This window comes from Octodon degus, unplaced genomic scaffold, assembly GCF_000260255.1.
Source record: "Octodon degus isolate 3935 unplaced genomic scaffold, OctDeg1.0 scaffold00052, whole genome shotgun sequence".
NCBI classification, from domain to species: Eukaryota; Metazoa; Chordata; class Mammalia; order Rodentia; family Octodontidae; genus Octodon; species Octodon degus.
Window position 1 is genome coordinate 8161236 of NW_004524628.1, and position 16422 is coordinate 8177657.

Consider the following 16422-nt stretch of genomic DNA (forward strand, 5'->3'; position numbering starts at 1 on the left):
AAATGTTTTGGGCAAGATATTCTAAGAGCTCTTTCTATCTGAAGCAGCTCTAAGAACCAAGTTGATGTAGATACATGAAGGATGTTAGCAATATAGAAGGAGCAGAGGGCGGATGTTCTATCATGCACTTCCTGATACACGTTAGCAAAATCATTGTTCGTAGAGCTTTGGGAATTTGCACGGGACACCCCAGGGCTTTCTTGGGGCTTAAGCCGCAGCCCATGAATTTCATTCTGGTGCTTCTACAGAGTATAGCACTTGACCTGCTTTTCAGGGCCCTGTTCTCCCCAGCTTAGAGCAAGTAGCTCCTGTGCATGGGGCTCTCCCAAAGCCACACACGGTGGAGTTCCTGAATCCTTTCCAACAGATATTGTGCTCCAGGGAATCCACACTGGGCTGCAGAGGTGGCAACAGCGGCAATCTATTAGTCACTCTTTATTTCTGTAGTCTTCCTCTTTCCATTTTAATCATTGGGCACACGATGATGTGGTGGCATGTGCAGAAATCGACTGGTGGTAACATCGGATGTGGACCATTGCTGGGGTGGGGGAGCCCTCTGGGTGCAGGGAAGCCAGCAGGAGCCCTCAGGTGTGCACAGGAGGGGCCAGAGCAGGGTGCAGGAAGCAGGGAGGGGACAAGCTGTGGAGATGACCTCAGAATCCTGGCTGTGCAGAAGGAGAAATAGAGAAGGGCAATGTCTGGGCCAGTGGAGGGGTGACGTGGCGGAGCGCTAGAGAAGCCAGCCTCCCAGCCTCTGCAGAAATGCATCCCTACGTGCCCTTCAGAAGTCCAGGGCCTGAGGACCCGGTTGAGGAAGACTCCCTGGGATGGACTGCTGCAGGCTGAGGTCCCCAGGTGAGTGAGGCTGTGGGTGGTGGCAGGGAGGACAGGTGGGGGTAGGCTCTGGTGCCACCAGATGTGATCGTGTGGAGGGTGAAGTCAGCAAAGGCAGGCCAGGGAGGTTCCTGGGGAGGGTCTGGTTGCTGGGAAGCAGGCGGCATGCAGGCAGAGGTGTGCTTTTCGGGAACGGCGGAGAAGGAGGAGGAGGAGGCAGAGGAGGAGGAGCAGGAGCGCTGCAGGCTGCGCACGGGCCTGGGCCCAGATGGGGTGTGGCAGGCATGGAATGAAAAGCTCGCGTCTCTTCCCATTTTGTCCTAGACAAGCATCTTCCTTATCCCATTTCTCACTGTGCTCCCCCTCACACTCTGGAAACCCTCCCATGACAGACAACACTCCCCCTGCAGTAGATCCTCAGGCTTCTTATCTAGGCCCTCACCAGCATTCGAACTTACCACTCTCCCTGTCCTAACTCTTCTTTGCCCCTGGCTTTGGGGTGGAAGCTGCCCTTGGCCTTCTAGGAACTCCTAGTGTGCCCTTCCAGCGCATGTTACTCACTTCTCTGCCTGACTGCAAATGCCAGACAAAGCTTCATGCCCGTCCAGCTTTCTTCTCATTTTGTGTTCTCTGGCACCATCATGTCTGGCTTAGAATTCCCACGCCACGCTACCTGCTGCGCCTTTTGTCTGTAGTTCCCATTTCTTACTTCATATAGTCCACTGTCTGCTGGACATGGTGCTCTGATGCCTTGATGAGCCCCCACTTGAACAGCTTCAAAGCCTCACTAGAGTTTCCTTCTCCATAAATAAAGCACAACACACAGTGGACAAACCCGTCCTCTTCCTCTCTTCTGTACTACAGGAAATAGCGCCCCCAGCCAGCCCATCGCACCAACAGAGCACCGAGAGCCTGGTGTGGTGGCCCAGCTGGAGACTTAGCTCAGTACAAAGGCCCTGGGCTCAATCTCCAGTACAAAAAATAAAGGAAGAAAAGAAAAAGCAACAAAAAGTTGAGAAGCTAGGTGCCACTTTTCTTTCTGCTGCTTTTCTTGCCCATCAGCTTTATGAGAAAGTGCTGCCGGCTTCACCTCGCATGTACTTTTTCTCCACCTCTGCCGAACCGTCCTCATTCACTGCCTCGTGTATGGCGATGGGTTTATCCCCGATTTTCTTTCAAACACTGAGCTCAGCTTCTTTGATAAAAGCCCTGTGGAGGCTCCGTGCTCCGTAGCTATGGCTCTGAGCATGCTGAGGACAGCCCTGGGGAGGAAGCACCATTAGGGTGGTGCCGTGTGGCTTTGGAGCGGGTCCCAAGGCCAGCGCTCCTTGGCCTTGCTTGCTGGAGCCCTCGTGTTGTGACCCCAAGATGCAGAGCCCCCTGCTTTACACAGAAATGGCAGAAGGCGTCTGGTTGGCAGGAGTGGTCTATGTGACCTCAGCGGGGCCAAGACAAGTGAGAGAGCAGGCCTCCGGGTGACCTCAGCCCGTCACTGAGTCGTGCCCAGGGGCCAGTGCTTCCTGCTGAAGCCCCAGACCTCGTACACTGCTTCCCAGTCCCATCCTGTTTCTTCCTCCACCTCCTCATCTCATGGTCTGGCCGACTTCCAGAATGGCAGCTTTCAACGGCATAATAAAAAGCTTGCTCTTACCAGGGGAGTTTGGGAGTCATTTGTTAGGCAGCAAAAGTAACAGAAATGTTGATGCATCCCATTTGTGTTCAAAGATTTTTTTAAAAAATTCTATTTTTTAAAAAGAGAATAACAATACTGGTAATAATAAAGAGCATTAGAAGCGATACAGAGGGCTGGGGAGACAGCTCAGCAGCATAAACGCCTGCCCGGCAAGTGCAAGGTCCTGAGTCTGATACCCTGTACCCCCTGCCAAAAAAGAAATGATACAGAATTTCACTAAACAAAACAATATGAACTCGAAATATTTGTGCGTTGCACAGTGTGTTCAAAGATTAAAGAAAAGATAAATACTGGAGGATAGGATAGAGCATCTAACAAAGATACAGAAAGAAACAAAAAGGAGCAAATAAAAATGTTGTACTAAAAATACAATATCTGTAATGAATCTTACTGGATGGGCCTAAAAGCAAATTAAACTTCATAGAAAAATCTAAGTGGACCTGGAGACAGGGAATAGAGATTACGGGGCTGTGGTGGTAGCGGTGGGGAGGAGGAATAGGCAGAAGTCGTCAGGGGTGATACCGAGCAGCCCAGTGCGTACGCAGTGGGAGTCCCAGGGAGGAGAAAGAAACACCACGGACACATTTTTTGAAGAAAAAGTCAAGGAAAAAATTCAAAATTTGTTTAAAGAAAGGAAGGGAAAAGAAAAATGAGACAAAAAGAAGAAATGGAAACAAAGGTTTTGTAAACCAGGAGAGGAAGAGGGTTGAAGGAAGGGCAGGGAAAAGGAAGTCATGAGGAATCAAGCTGTGTCATGCATGAGCACAAATTCCCTGGGATGAAGGCGATCTCGCCGCTCCTCTGAAAGGCCCAGTAAACTTAATGAACAACAACAATGAAAAAGAAATATGCTCATAATTCCAGGAAGTTCAACAGTCATCAATAGATTAAGTACAAAAAAACGGCGCCTAATCAGCTTTGGAAACCAGCGATACAGAGAACATGTGAGTCGGGGGAAGGAGAACACATCACACACAAATCACTTGTTAAGAGTAGTTGTTGTATTGTGAGAAGCAACACAACATCTTAGGTGGCTTACACACACTACATCTTACAACACTGCAAGAATAATTACTCATGTTTATTTTTACATCCAAGAAAATATCTTTAAGAAATTAAAATGAAATGAAAACACTTGAAAGCAGATCAAAGATGAGGAAATTAGCAGTAAAACTTCAGATAAGTTAAAAGATGCTAAGAAATATTCCCTATTACCAGTTAAAATTACACTTTAGAAGAGAAAATCATGACCCTCAGACATTCATTAGAAAACCTTCTGGTGTTTATTTTTTGCCTGGCTTTCAACACTTTTCAATATCAGTATAACTTATGCTTATTCAACATGGGAAATAACCTTATTGAAATTGAAGACGCCCAACTCATTTCTGTCTTGTGTCTCCTGGGAAGAATATTTTGAGGAACCTGAGTCAGGTGGATAGAAAGCATACAGGAAGGGGGCGGAGAGACCACTGGGAATAGTTCGGATTGTGGGCGTGAGCGTCCGCTGGGGGCTGGCTAGGGCCCAGCAGGGAGGAGGAAGGGCCGCGTGTGCTGCAGATCAGCAAGGAAGGGCCCCGGCTGCTGCTGCGAGGCCCACGAGGAGGAGCATTCCAGGGTGCTGACTTGGGGCCCAGGCGCAGGGGAGGAGAACTCAGCCCTTCCATGTCTAGGGCAGAGAGGAGGGGCAAAGCTGGGAGGGCAGTGCGGCTGAAGGGGCCGGAGAAATAGCAGCTGGGCATGGGTGCCCTGCTGTTGGCGTGGCGCCTCAGCGCGGGCGCAGGGGAGCGAGGTCACACCTGTGCTCAGGGCGGTGCCCTCGGGGTGCTGTAGAATTTCTCCACTCCTCAGTCTCCTCTCTTCAAAGACTGGAAAACCACAACCCTATCTGTGTTGTCGTGAAGACAGCAGCATAATGGAGGGTGTGAGGGTCCTCACAGCCCCTGTCGCTGTGGTCACAGTCATGCTGGAATGAACCTCTGGTGCTACAATCTCAGGATCCTGAGCACCAGGAGACCAGAGGACAATGGTGATGACACAGGAAGGAGGGTAGAGGCTGAGGGGAGTCCACTGAGTGTCACGCTTAGGGGGTGATGACCTTCTGGTGACAGTGTTAAAAGTGCAGTACAGGGAAAGTGCTAGCTGCGGAGCTTTCTCCAAAGCAGCATCACAACAGAGAAGTCTTCCACCTCTGAGGGCCACGTTTTTCTTCCCTGTTGGTCTGGCAGGACTCAGCCCACCTTGGAGACAGGAGTGTGTGGAGCGGGGAGGTGGAGCCGGCAGCAGGGCTGCAGGAGTCCACTCTGGCAGGTGGCCCAGGAGCCTGCCAGAGTGGAGTGTTGGGGGCTCCCATGGCGTGCATGACGTTACTGGGAACTTGTTACTCTGTCCCCAGAGCACCACGTGCCTATGCACTTCATCCTGGAAGGTGTTCTGAAAGGCTCCTGTCCGCCTGTAGGGCTCAGAGTGCCACACCTGCGGGCTCACAGCCACGGCTTGTGATGGTGGTGGTGCTGGGGACCTCTTCCTGGGTCCTTGACCACGAGGATCTTTTGTTGGCTTGTGCTTTCTTCTATGTCCATTACCTGGAATTTGGTAGATTGAGTGGATTTAGTTCTTGTTCGCAGAGAACTTCAGGGTGCAGGAGCCAGGAACCACATCTTGATCTTCGGGTTCCTGAACTCCACCATTGTGCGAGGCCTGCTTGCCGTGACCCCCCCAGCGTTACCATCACCTTTGTCTTTCGCACAGGTTTGGAAAGCCTGCTCGGCCCTAATTTGTAGCAGAGCCAAGATCCCAACCCAGTCATCTCATTTCAGCCCTGAAATTTTCGGGTGCTTCCTGCTTGGTCCTGACCCCATGAGCCATGGCTCTGGTCCTGCTGAGTGTTCTGTTGCAAATGGAGGAAGCTTACATCGCCTGAGTAGAAACCAGGCTGCAGGGCTCTGCTTCAATCAGTGCCTTCTCCAAGAGCCACCACAGAATGGAGCGGGGAGACACCTCCGTAGAGGCCCTTGTTTTCACACTGGTCCCTTCCAACCTGCGTGGGGGGCTGACACTCGCAGCCATCAGGCATCTGCAGTCCTATGGGACTGAGGAGGGAACCTCAGTGGAGAGGAGGGAAGGGAGGTGGGAAAGTGAGGAGGGGGGCCCTGGGGGAAGAGCGCTGGGCAGCGCCAGGGCCTGTATTCCCTGGGTAGGTGGGGTGTGAAAGCCCAGGTGGGGAGGTGCTCCGTAGAGGTCAGGGGGGTGTGTCTACAGGGGTGTTTCCCAGCTCCACGCTGTGGCGGCTCCTGGAGAAGGCACTGATCGAACTGGAGCCCTGCAGCCTGGTTTCTACTCAGGTGATGCAAGCTTCCTTCATTTGTAACACAACACTCAGCAGCACCAGAGCCAAGGCTTTAGTGGGACACAGGGACATTGCCCCGCAGCGGGGACAGCAGGAGGTGGGGAAGCCCTGCCTACACAGCCTGGGTTGGGGGCTCAGAATTCGTAGCAATGAGGAGTGATTCACACAGCAAGGACTGACAGCCAAGCCGTGCAGGTCCTCAGGGGCTCTGTCAGATTCCCTGCTTCAAGAGCAATTTCACGGGGACAAAGGCAACTCATGAATTTTTTTTAGTTTTAAAGTTAATATTCAATTTGTCAAAGCTAGAAATTTAAAACTCCAGGTAATTATGGGCAGACGATCTGCTTGAAGTCATGTGGACCATTTAGGAGTCTAACAGATTTTAACAAACTACAACTCTGGGTCATCTTATGTACAAATTTAGCAAATGAAACATATTTCAACATTTATATTGCTTCTATAAATTTAATTGCTTGAGTTTTCCTCTGCAGCATTTTGAACAAAACAGTCCAAACAGTGAGATCACCCTTTCTCTTGCTCCTTTTCCTTTCTCCCTCTATCTGTTCTACATCTGCAATGTAGAAAAGCGCAGCGGGCAGCAGGCAGTGGTGAGTGCGAACACCTCGCTTGCTTGTTCTTGCTGGCCTTTCCCTCCCATCTTCCTCCTTCTCTGCTTCCCCAGACTCCTTTCCTCTCTCCAAAAGCCTCCCCCCATTTCCTGCTGTCTCTCTTCTTTGCTCTTTGAATTATTTATGTTTTGGGTTTGCAATCATTCTTAAATGTTTGATTTCCTGATGGATGCCGGTATGCATAGGAACTTAATCTTTGCTTGGGAGCTCAGTAAGGACCCCCGCCCCAACTGCAAATCTAAAATCAGCTACTCGGGCCGGGGAGATGGCTCAGTGAAATAAGCGCTTCCCTGGCAAGTGCAAGGGCCTGAGTTCAATCCCCAGTTCTGCAAAAAAAATAAATAAATAAAAAATAAATAAATAAATAAATAAATAATAAAAATAAAAATAAATCAGCTACTCGATGACACCTTTTAGCATGCACGTGGGCTGGGGTGCAGCTTGGGTAGAAGGGCGGCTGCTTTGCCTGCACAGGGGCCTGGGTTCAATCTCTAGCATCTCAAAACATCCCTGTACCAAAGCCAAAAACATGAAAGCAGAAAGAAGACTGCTTTTCAGGACTGTTATTCTAATAGTCAACTTCCTAGATGTTACAAATATGTGACCACAAGTACACTCAGCTTTCTTAACACAAAAAGCCACAGAGCAGTCTCGACTCTGACTACACAAACACAAGCCCGTCTTCCTGTCCAGGGGGACGTGCTGCTGTTGCCGTGAGTTCTGCATTCTGTGTGCTTCAAGGTTGTTTGGGCTATTTAAAGTTGACCTAGTTGATTATGGCTATGCTGCCTGGGTTTGCCTTGTTGTGATCACAAAAACATTTCTATTATAATATGAAAAATAAATTGCACATATTTCTTTCAGCACATGCTCAGAGTGTTAACAAAGCTATTTGAACTCTACATAATGTGTTTGGTTAGAGAAGCCCCAGCTAGGCAGCCTGCATGTCCACCAATGGGTGAACTGATGAAGAAAATGTGGTATTTATATACGGTAGAGACCTACTCTTCCAAGAAGATGGATAAACGAGCCATTTGTAGAAAAATAGATACACTTTGAGGGCATGATGTTAGATGAAATGGATCAGACACATAAGCTTGAGCATCGCCTGGCTTTTCCTACATGGAAACCCAAATAATAGACAGCAAACCAAAGAAAGATGACAAGAAGTTGAAAGACAGATGGTTCTCAAATGAGAAGGGGAGCAAGAGATGGAGGAGGGAAAAGGATGGCAAGAGCAGTGAAGGTGTGGGGAATGTGTCCCGCCTGCTACAGAGAGATGCTCACTGCTGCCCTCAAGGCGCACACCCAGGTCCCCCAGGCCCCAGGACCGAGGTGCAGCTGCCCAGAGGCAGCAGCAAGGAAGGCAGACCTCAGGCCGAGAGGGAGCTGGGGCAGGGGGTGTGCAAACCGGAGACACAAGCAGGGTTTTACGGCAAGGATTAGATGGAGTAATTGAGGAAGACAATTTGCAGAAGCTCTTTAAATAACAAATTTAATGGAAAGAGAATGAGAAAGTTATGAAGAAGAAGAGAAAATTAGAGCTTCAGAATGAGTCCCAACTGCCCTCCCCATCGTGGCTGTCTCTTTCACCTCTGTCCTTACTCAGCTCTGGCACAAGAAAGTGTGGAGGAGAGTGTAAACAGTCTCCGGGCAACCCGGACTCGGCATCACCAGACAACATCCCAGTCACTGTTTGTATGTGATGCTGTGTCATTGGGCGATGTGGAAGAAGAGAGACCAAAAATAGAGAAGCTTACATTAATCCACTTCTGTGTAACAGTGCTTTGGGGGTGGCGTGGGCTGCTCTGTGAGTTCACGCTGAAGCCCTGGCTCCTTCTGGCTTGTCACCACACTGCTCTGGGCTGTAGTCCTTGTCCTTGAGGGAGCCACTGGTCAGGGTCAACATGGGGCTGAAGGAGGAAGGGCTCTGAGGCTCTGGAAATGGGTGTTGTAGGCAGGTCCTTTGTTAACACAGATCCTTTAATAAAGCAGTTAGCCAAGAACCTTGGGATTTCTTTTGTAAGCAATGTAATGCTTTTCTCTCTATATAATATTTACTTTACACTATCACACTGGTATAGATTGATCATTAGAATGAAGGTTTGGCTTGCAGAGCCAGAAATTATCGCATATTTAGGCAAAGCATGCAAACCACATGCGGTGATCGGAGCAAATTGAGTTCCTCCTTAGAATGCCCATGTAAAGTGGTGCCGTTAACTGTCCACTCTTCAATCTTCCAATTTGAATTACTTCTCCTGTGGAGGAAGCACATGTAGTCAGTAACCTAGCTAGGATGACCAGCGCTCTGGCAAGCCTAGTAAGCTGGAGTAAAGGCCTTTAGGGCTAGAGAGGATGCTAGTAGACGTGGCCTGCGGCTGCGGCCGCTGAGCTAGTTATCTTCACAGTATTATCTTGCTTCTGCAACTCAAAATCTTGCTAATAGACCCTTTTACGATGAAGTGTTCATGTGTGAGCCATTCAAACAATTTCCTAAGATCGGGCAGAGGTCTTCTGTGTGGAGCAGTAGCCCTCGAGGAGGACCAACGGCCTCTCCTCAGCCTTGGGCCTCTTTCTGACCTGGCCACGAGCTGTCACGCACTTTTGGACTCTTCCCAGCCAATTGCCACGTCCGTGTCACCCTGGCTGAGGGGAGGGAGTACGGTACAGAGAATCTTTGCATGATCCTTTGTTCGGGTTTCTACTGCGTTCCTTTCGGTGTTGATTTTGCAAACATCGGTCAGATGCCAGGTGATAACAGTCCACTTTACCCAGAAGTCTGTCTTATCTGATGACTCCTTAGTTCAGTTTCAAAAATGTGGTATTGCCTCTCGTGGCTCTTGGCCACAGCGTCCACATCCCTCCTACTGTATTTTGCACACAGCACATGGGAGCTGTACTGGGACACTTGGACATGCCGTGGGTGCCAGCATGAGGTGGCCTCATGAGGGCCACTCAGGACACCTCCTGATTTGACCCTGCTACAGCTGCGGGTCCCTGAAAGTGAAGAACTTCACTCAGCAGCCAAACCCGAGCAGTCTTGGATTTTTACCCATTTGGTCAATTAAAAAATACAATGCCTAAAATGCATTTTTATATAAGGATACAGAATACTTATATATATTTATTCATCCTTTGCAGTTTTCATTCATAAATTGTGGGTTTGCTTGCAGCTTGGGCTGTCAGCATCCATTGAATGATCAGGACTTGGAACAGTGGGCTTGGATGTCCTGGGGTACAGAGGGTCCCTAATTGACAGCAAGGTGTAAAGTTATACCAGGCAACTGGAGAACAGCACTTGTGAAGTGTTATGACCAAGGACAGGAGGCTGCTCGAGAAGTTGCTTTCCACAGTGAGGGACGATGGCCCCCTGGGGCTTCTCGGGGCTCCACATTCTGTTGTAGCTTCCTTTGCTTGTATCTTTAAAAGAAGGACACTCATTGTCTGAATTAAGTTAGCTGTCACTCTGCTCAGAAATAGGAGGAAGTTTGGATCATCTCTTACGTACACGTGGAATAAGTTTTTCTGTGCATCTTGCAAATCTCAAAGACAAAATTCAGAAACTTGCCAGTCCTGTCTCATTGGGACTGTCTTAAAAATGTGTGTGTGTGTGTGTGTGTGTGTGTGTGTGTGTGTGTGTGTGTGAAAAGGGGAACACCCTGCTATAAACAGGGAAATCTGAGCCTTATCCTTTTGCTTAGGATATTTGATTTTGAGTCACTTTTTAGTTCTCTGCTATGCTTGTAGGACTATGTGCTTAGTTTTCAAACAGTAAAATGGTTGGAGTTTTATATATTTTGGTACTACCTGACAGTGATGGAGGTCTATCAGCCCACCCTGGGGACTGGTGTGTTTACTGTCGTTGTTCTCTGGACCTCATGTAAAGATATAGGTTGGGGGCCTGGGAGATGGCTCAGTAGAATAGGCACTTGCCTGGCAAGCACAAGGTCTTGAGTTCAATCCCCGGTACCACCAAAAAAAAAAAAAAATACAGGTGTGATAAAACAAATACCCCCAAATTTAAAGTCAGAAACATGGACAGTGCTTCACTGTAGGAAATAGTCAATCCAGAGGAGCAGAAAGAAGGAAAAAACCCTCTACCATCCTGTTCAGAGAGCTACTGTCAAGACGTTGGAGTTACCATTTCCACTACATTCTTCCTGTTCGTATGTGTGCATTTGCACAAAGGTGGAATACTGTATGTGAAGAACACAACCTGTGTTATGTGGAAAGCCTGTGGTATTCACCACCTTGCTGAGGTGTAGCACGGTGAATTACACATGTTCACCTTGTGCAACCTGACATTTTGATGTGTGCATGCACCCAAGAGACATCATCAGAACCAAGATAATAAGCATAGCCATTGCCTCCCAAAGGTTCCCCACACCTTGGGAGGTCCCTCCTACAGCCTCTCCAACTCTGTCCGCTGGCACACATTGATTTCTGTCACTACAAATTAGTTTGTATTTTCTAGAAATTTATATCAGTGTAATCATACAGGATAGTCTCTCTGAATTCTTTCATTCAACTTGTAGGGATCAGATGAAGCTGGAAGTTGGTCGTGTGTGTGGGGGCAAGACAAGGCTAAAGTGCTTAAGGCAATCAAGTTACTTCGGTCCTGAGCAAAACATCTTCCCTGCCACAATGCCAGTCATTAGTTGCTAGGCAACCCTGTGTGCATGACGCTAGCTTTGTGAAAAGCATAAATAAAAGCCCCTACAGTGCTCATGCAGTTCTTCTTGTCCCATCCAGAGCAAGGCCTCCACCTGACCTCAGCCTTCATCTCTTTTCTATTTTACTAAATCCTCTGGCTAGTTTTCCCTGAGATCATTTGGAACTGTGCAGATGACTGCTTGTACAACTGCTTACACACTCCAGAAAGAGTAGCTACCATCAAGAAATCAGCCCACAGCAAGCGCTGGTGGGCTGCAGGGGAAAAGGAGCCCGTCTGCACCGTTGGAGTGCAGACTGCTACAGCTACCATGGAAATCAACGGGGAGAGTCCTCAGAAAACTAGGATCAGAGGTTCCATTTGACACAATTGCCCTTCTTGGTATCTTCCCAAAAGAATTAAAAATATTATCCGATAGCAATATTCACAGAAGCACAGTTTGTAATAGCAAAATCTTGGATACAGCCCAAATACCCATCAACTGAGGAGCAGATTAAAAATGATTTTCCTATATAATGGAATACTATTCAGTTATAAAGAAAGATAAACTTGAAACAGGTAAGTGGAGGATAAATAAGGACCAAAATGTACACTACATATTGTGAAATAGGAAAAAATTGTTGCAAAGGAAAGAGGAATTAAGTAAAGGGAAAGGGGAGAAGAAGGAAGGGAAAAGAGAAGGACGGTTTTTAAAAACATGATTGTAAGGAAATTCTCCCACACTTGTTCTTTCTCACTGCCCATATTTCCTGTGTGGTACCTGTTCAATCTTAGAAATCTTCTCTCCCTAATGTTCCCCATCTGTCTCTCTTTTCCCCTCAGGCAATGTATCTAGAGATTTATCAACTTTATTTGAGCTCATAAAACCAACCACTTGTGTTCTGGGTTTTTTTCTGTTGTTTTTCTGTGTTCTGTTTCATAGTCTTCAGTGCTGCTTTATCTGATTTCCTTTTTTCCTGATATCTTGGGCTTTCCTTTGCTGTTCTTTTTCTAGTTTCTTAAGTTGCTAACCAAGGTTACTGACTTGCTACATTTATTATTTATTAGTGTAAGGATTTGGTGCTGTAAATTTCCCTCTTCAGCGGCCTCTTCCACATTTTGTTGTGTTGCATTTTGGCTCCCGTTCAGCTCAAAATGCTTCCCTTTTGATGTCTTCTTCGAGCCAGGGCTTGCTTAGCAGTGTGTTGCTCAGTCGCCAAAGTTCATGCACGTCTTTCCATCAATGATATGCTGGCTTAATTCTTATCATCAAATGACACCCTTAGGACATGCTTGGAGTCCTGCTGAACGCACTATGTCTTGTTTTTGGGACTTAAATGTGTTCTAGCACAGTACATACTCCATGTGCACCTGAGGAGAGCCACTGTGCTGCTGCTACGTGGAGAACTCTGCCAACGACAGTACGCCAAGTTGCTCAACAGAATTTTCAAGTCAGCCTTACTGACTTTTCAATCAATTACAGAAAAAAGGATGCTGAGCTGCCTGACTGTGATTCAAGATTCCTATATTTATCTTTGAAATTTTATCAGTTTTTCTCTTCATGCATTTTGAGACTCCATTATTAGAAACACAGACATCTAGGGTTGCTGTGCTCTAGAGGTGGAGTAACCTTCATTACGAATAATTCTCTCTATTCCTGCTGATGCGCGATTTCACTGCCTTTGTCTTAGTATGGTTGTTCCGCCTAGGTTCCGCTGGGCATCACTACACAAAGTCTTTTGTCCTCCTTTTAACCTGCTTGCACCTTCACCTTTAGATTTTTATTAGCAGCATATTTTGGCCTTTCCTTCTTAAAACCAATCTGATAGTATCTTTCAATCGAGGTGTTCTGTGGCCATTGGCTTTAACGTAGTGATTCGGATGGGTTTAAATCTCTTGATATTTGTTTGATTTTTTAAATGTATTTGGTAGAGGGTCTCACTAAGAAGCTTGGACTCATAGTGATCCTCCTGTTTCAGCCTTCCCAGCACTGGGATTACAGGCATGTGCCACCATGCCCAGCCGTGTTGGCTGGCTCAGTGCACCCGAGGTCAGGGCTGGTGCAGTATGTGGTGCCAGGGATTGAACCCTTGTTTCCTTTTTGTCACATCTGTTTCTCATTTCCAATTTCTGTGCTGTATTTTGGATTGATGGCATATTTTTGTTTCCACTTTTGCTCTGTGGTAGGCTTATTCAGTATAATTCTTTGTTGTACAATTTTATTGTTCACTTAGGATTCGCGGCACTTCTTTAAGTAGCACTGTGCCCCTGCAGGGGACATTTCCCCCATTTGCTTGTGGTGTGATTGCTGTGTCCCAGTGCCTCCCACCTCTCCTGCCTTCTCCTGGGCCTGAGGCTGTTGCTACCATGTGTTTTTCTCCAGCACATGCTGTGCACTCTGCCTTGCATTGCTATTATTATGTTAAACAATCAATTATCCTTTAAGAGACTGAAATAGCATGTCATAAGCCCTTTGCCTTTGGGCACGGAGCTGCTGTCTCTGGTGCTCTGTGTTCCTTCACGCAGACCGAGAGTTCTGATGGGCGCCATTTCCTCTGCACACAGGACTTTCCCTGCAGTGTTCTCTAGTAATGGCCTATTGCTGAGAATTTCCTCTCTGCGCTCCTGCTCTGCCTTCCTCTTTGGGCAGACTTCTTCTGTAGAGTACGCCATGGTGACATTTTCTTTCAGCACTTTAATCCTGTTTCCTCTTGAGGAGAAGCCCCTCACCTTTTTTCTTCTGTAGGGATGCACTTTTCTCCTCTTTTAAGAGCTTGTCTCTGTCATTGTCTCAATGCTTGAGTTTCCTGAGGCTTTTGTAATTTTTGTCAAGTTTGCAACACTTTCGGCCATTATTTCCTCAAATAACTTTTTCTGCCCTTTCTCTCGTTCCTTTTCTCCAGGAAGTCTGATTGCAACTGTCTGGATGATGTGCAGGTTCTCCACAGCTCACTGGGCCGAGCTTGTTGTGGTTCTCTTCTTTCTAGGCAGATGGGTAGATAGGAAGAGGGAGCTAGATGGTCTCTGACTGCGATGGCTTTGTTCAACTTACGAGTTTTTGGCTCCACGATGGCCGGGGGCTGCGCATTCGCTGGGCACTATGTTTGGACTTTGACCTTTTCCTGAACCAGTGACAGGTGGCACTTTCTAGATGGTGGGCAGCGGTGGACAGTGACAGCTCCAGGCCAGCCACAGGCCAAGGACAAACAGCCAGTGCCACGCACCTTCTTCTTAAGATGTGATATTCAGAAGGCTGAATGGGTTAAATGTGTTCTGACTTATACTATTTTCAATTTAAGACTATTTGAAAGATGCCACTTCATTATAAGTCAAGGGGCAAAGAATTATATATAAAACTTTTACCTCTTGTTTCTGCTTGCCCCCCATTTATTGTACATAACAAATATACATATATAGCAAATGGATCTAATTCTTGCCACTATAATTTCTACTTTATCATTGCATTTAGCTAATATTATCCTCACCTTATTACAAACTAAGTGGTTACTTTTATCTATTCACATCTTTATAAGTTTTGTGTTCGCTTATTTTCAAAATTAATTAAATCTCTTCGTACATTTTGGAAATACATACTATATTTCCTCCAAAACCCTTCCTGCATTTTTTATGGGTTAATTTCTTACTGGTAGCCATTCTTTCTTGAGTGAGATGGAATCGCAGCATTGTTTTAATTTGTGTCTCTCAAATGCCCAGTGAAGTTGAACATTTTTCATACTTTAATTTGCCATTTCTACTTTTTCTTCTAAGAAGTTTGTATTTCATTCAGAGGCCTGTTTTTGGATTTGGCCTTTAAATTTGGGGGATTTGTTTTATTGGGTTCTTTATATATTCTAGATAGTAGACCATTGTTTGAGGAACACGTGGCAATTTTTTTTTCTACTCTGAGAGTTGTCTCTTCACTCTGTTGGTGATTTATTTCGTGTGCAAAAGCTTTTGATGAGATGAGAGTCCAGTTGTTGATTCTTTGTAATATTTCCTGTGTCCTTGGGGCTCTGTTCTTAAAAACCTCGCCCACAATGATGGCTTCAAGAGATCTACTTATTCTCTTTTCCAGTAGATTTAGTGTTTCTATTTTACTATTTTGATCTTTGATCTATTTTTATTTTAGTTTAGTGGGTGGTGAGATACATGGGTCTAGTTTTAGTCTTTGGCATGTGGAAAGCCAGTTTTCCCGGTGCTATTTCTTAAAGAGGTTTTCTTCCAGTGAAGGTGGTTAACCCCTTTGTTGAAGATAAGTTAGATGAGTGTTTGGAATTGTTTCTGTGTCTTCTGATCTGTTCTGTCAATCTTTAGATCTGTTGTTTTGCCAGAAATGTGCTGTTTTTCATTACAATAGTTCTGTAGTGCAATTTCAACTGATGCTTCTGGGCTTCTCTTTGTTACTAAGAATTGTTTTCACTATTCCATGTCTCTTCTGTTTGCAAATGAATTTTAGAATTGTTTTCTCTACTTTTGTGAAATATGCTATTGGTATTTTTTATTTGGATTGCAAGGCCATTGTCACTGTGTTTGTTTTTCCTACCCATGAACAAGGGAATAATGTCTGCTTGCATCTCCTTTTTCAGAGTCCTATAGTTATCCATGTAGAGATCTTTTACTTTCTTTGTTATACTGACTCCTAAGTCTTTCATTTCTTGCATGCTGCTGTGAAAGGTGTTGTTTCCCTAATTTCTCCTCAGTGAGTTTGTTATCTGTGTACAAGAATGCTATTAATGTTTGAGTGCTGACTTTGCCTCCAGCTATGTAAATGAATTAGGTTATTAAATCCAAAATTCTTTTGGGTGGAGTTTTTAGGGTTTTCTATGCAGAGTGTCATGCCAACTGTGAATAATAATTTAGTTTTTTCCCCTATCTTTATTCTTTTTATTTTTCTCTCTTGTCTAATTGCTCTGGTTAATGTTTCCAGAACTGTATTGAATAAGAGTGGTGACAGTGGACATCCTTACTTTGTTCCTCATTTTAGAGTGAAGGCTTCCAGTTTTTGACAATTTAGTATGGTATTGGCTGTTGGTTTGTCATAGATGGATTTTATTGGGTTGAGAAACAGATAATCTATCCCACTTTTCTGTAGAGATTTTAGTATAAATAGGTGTTATACTTTATCAAATGTTTTTTCTGCCTCTTTTGAGATAGTAGTGTGATTTTTTTATCCTTGGCTTTGGTGATATGGTATATTATATTTATTGATCTGTGAAGTGTTGAACCATCCCTTCATATCTGGGGTGAAGCTTACTTGAAATTCATATGC

At 45.9% G+C, this 16422-nt stretch overlaps 1 protein-coding gene across 4 annotated transcripts in view; it reads left to right on the forward strand.

Moving 5' to 3' along the window:
* Nucleotides 1–16422, forward strand: part of Il1rl1 (interleukin 1 receptor like 1) — an 85306-nt gene that overhangs the window by 19393 nt on the left and 49491 nt on the right. For 2 of the 4 annotated variants that reach the window (XM_012515168.2, XM_023717536.1), the window contains exon 1: nucleotides 675–855. The exons of the other annotated variants lie outside the window; for them this stretch is intronic. The gene's annotated coding sequence lies outside the window, so the exon portion shown is untranslated. Of the gene's footprint in view, nucleotides 1–674; nucleotides 856–16422 lie in introns of those variants that run through there. 4 annotated transcript variants of the gene reach the window in all.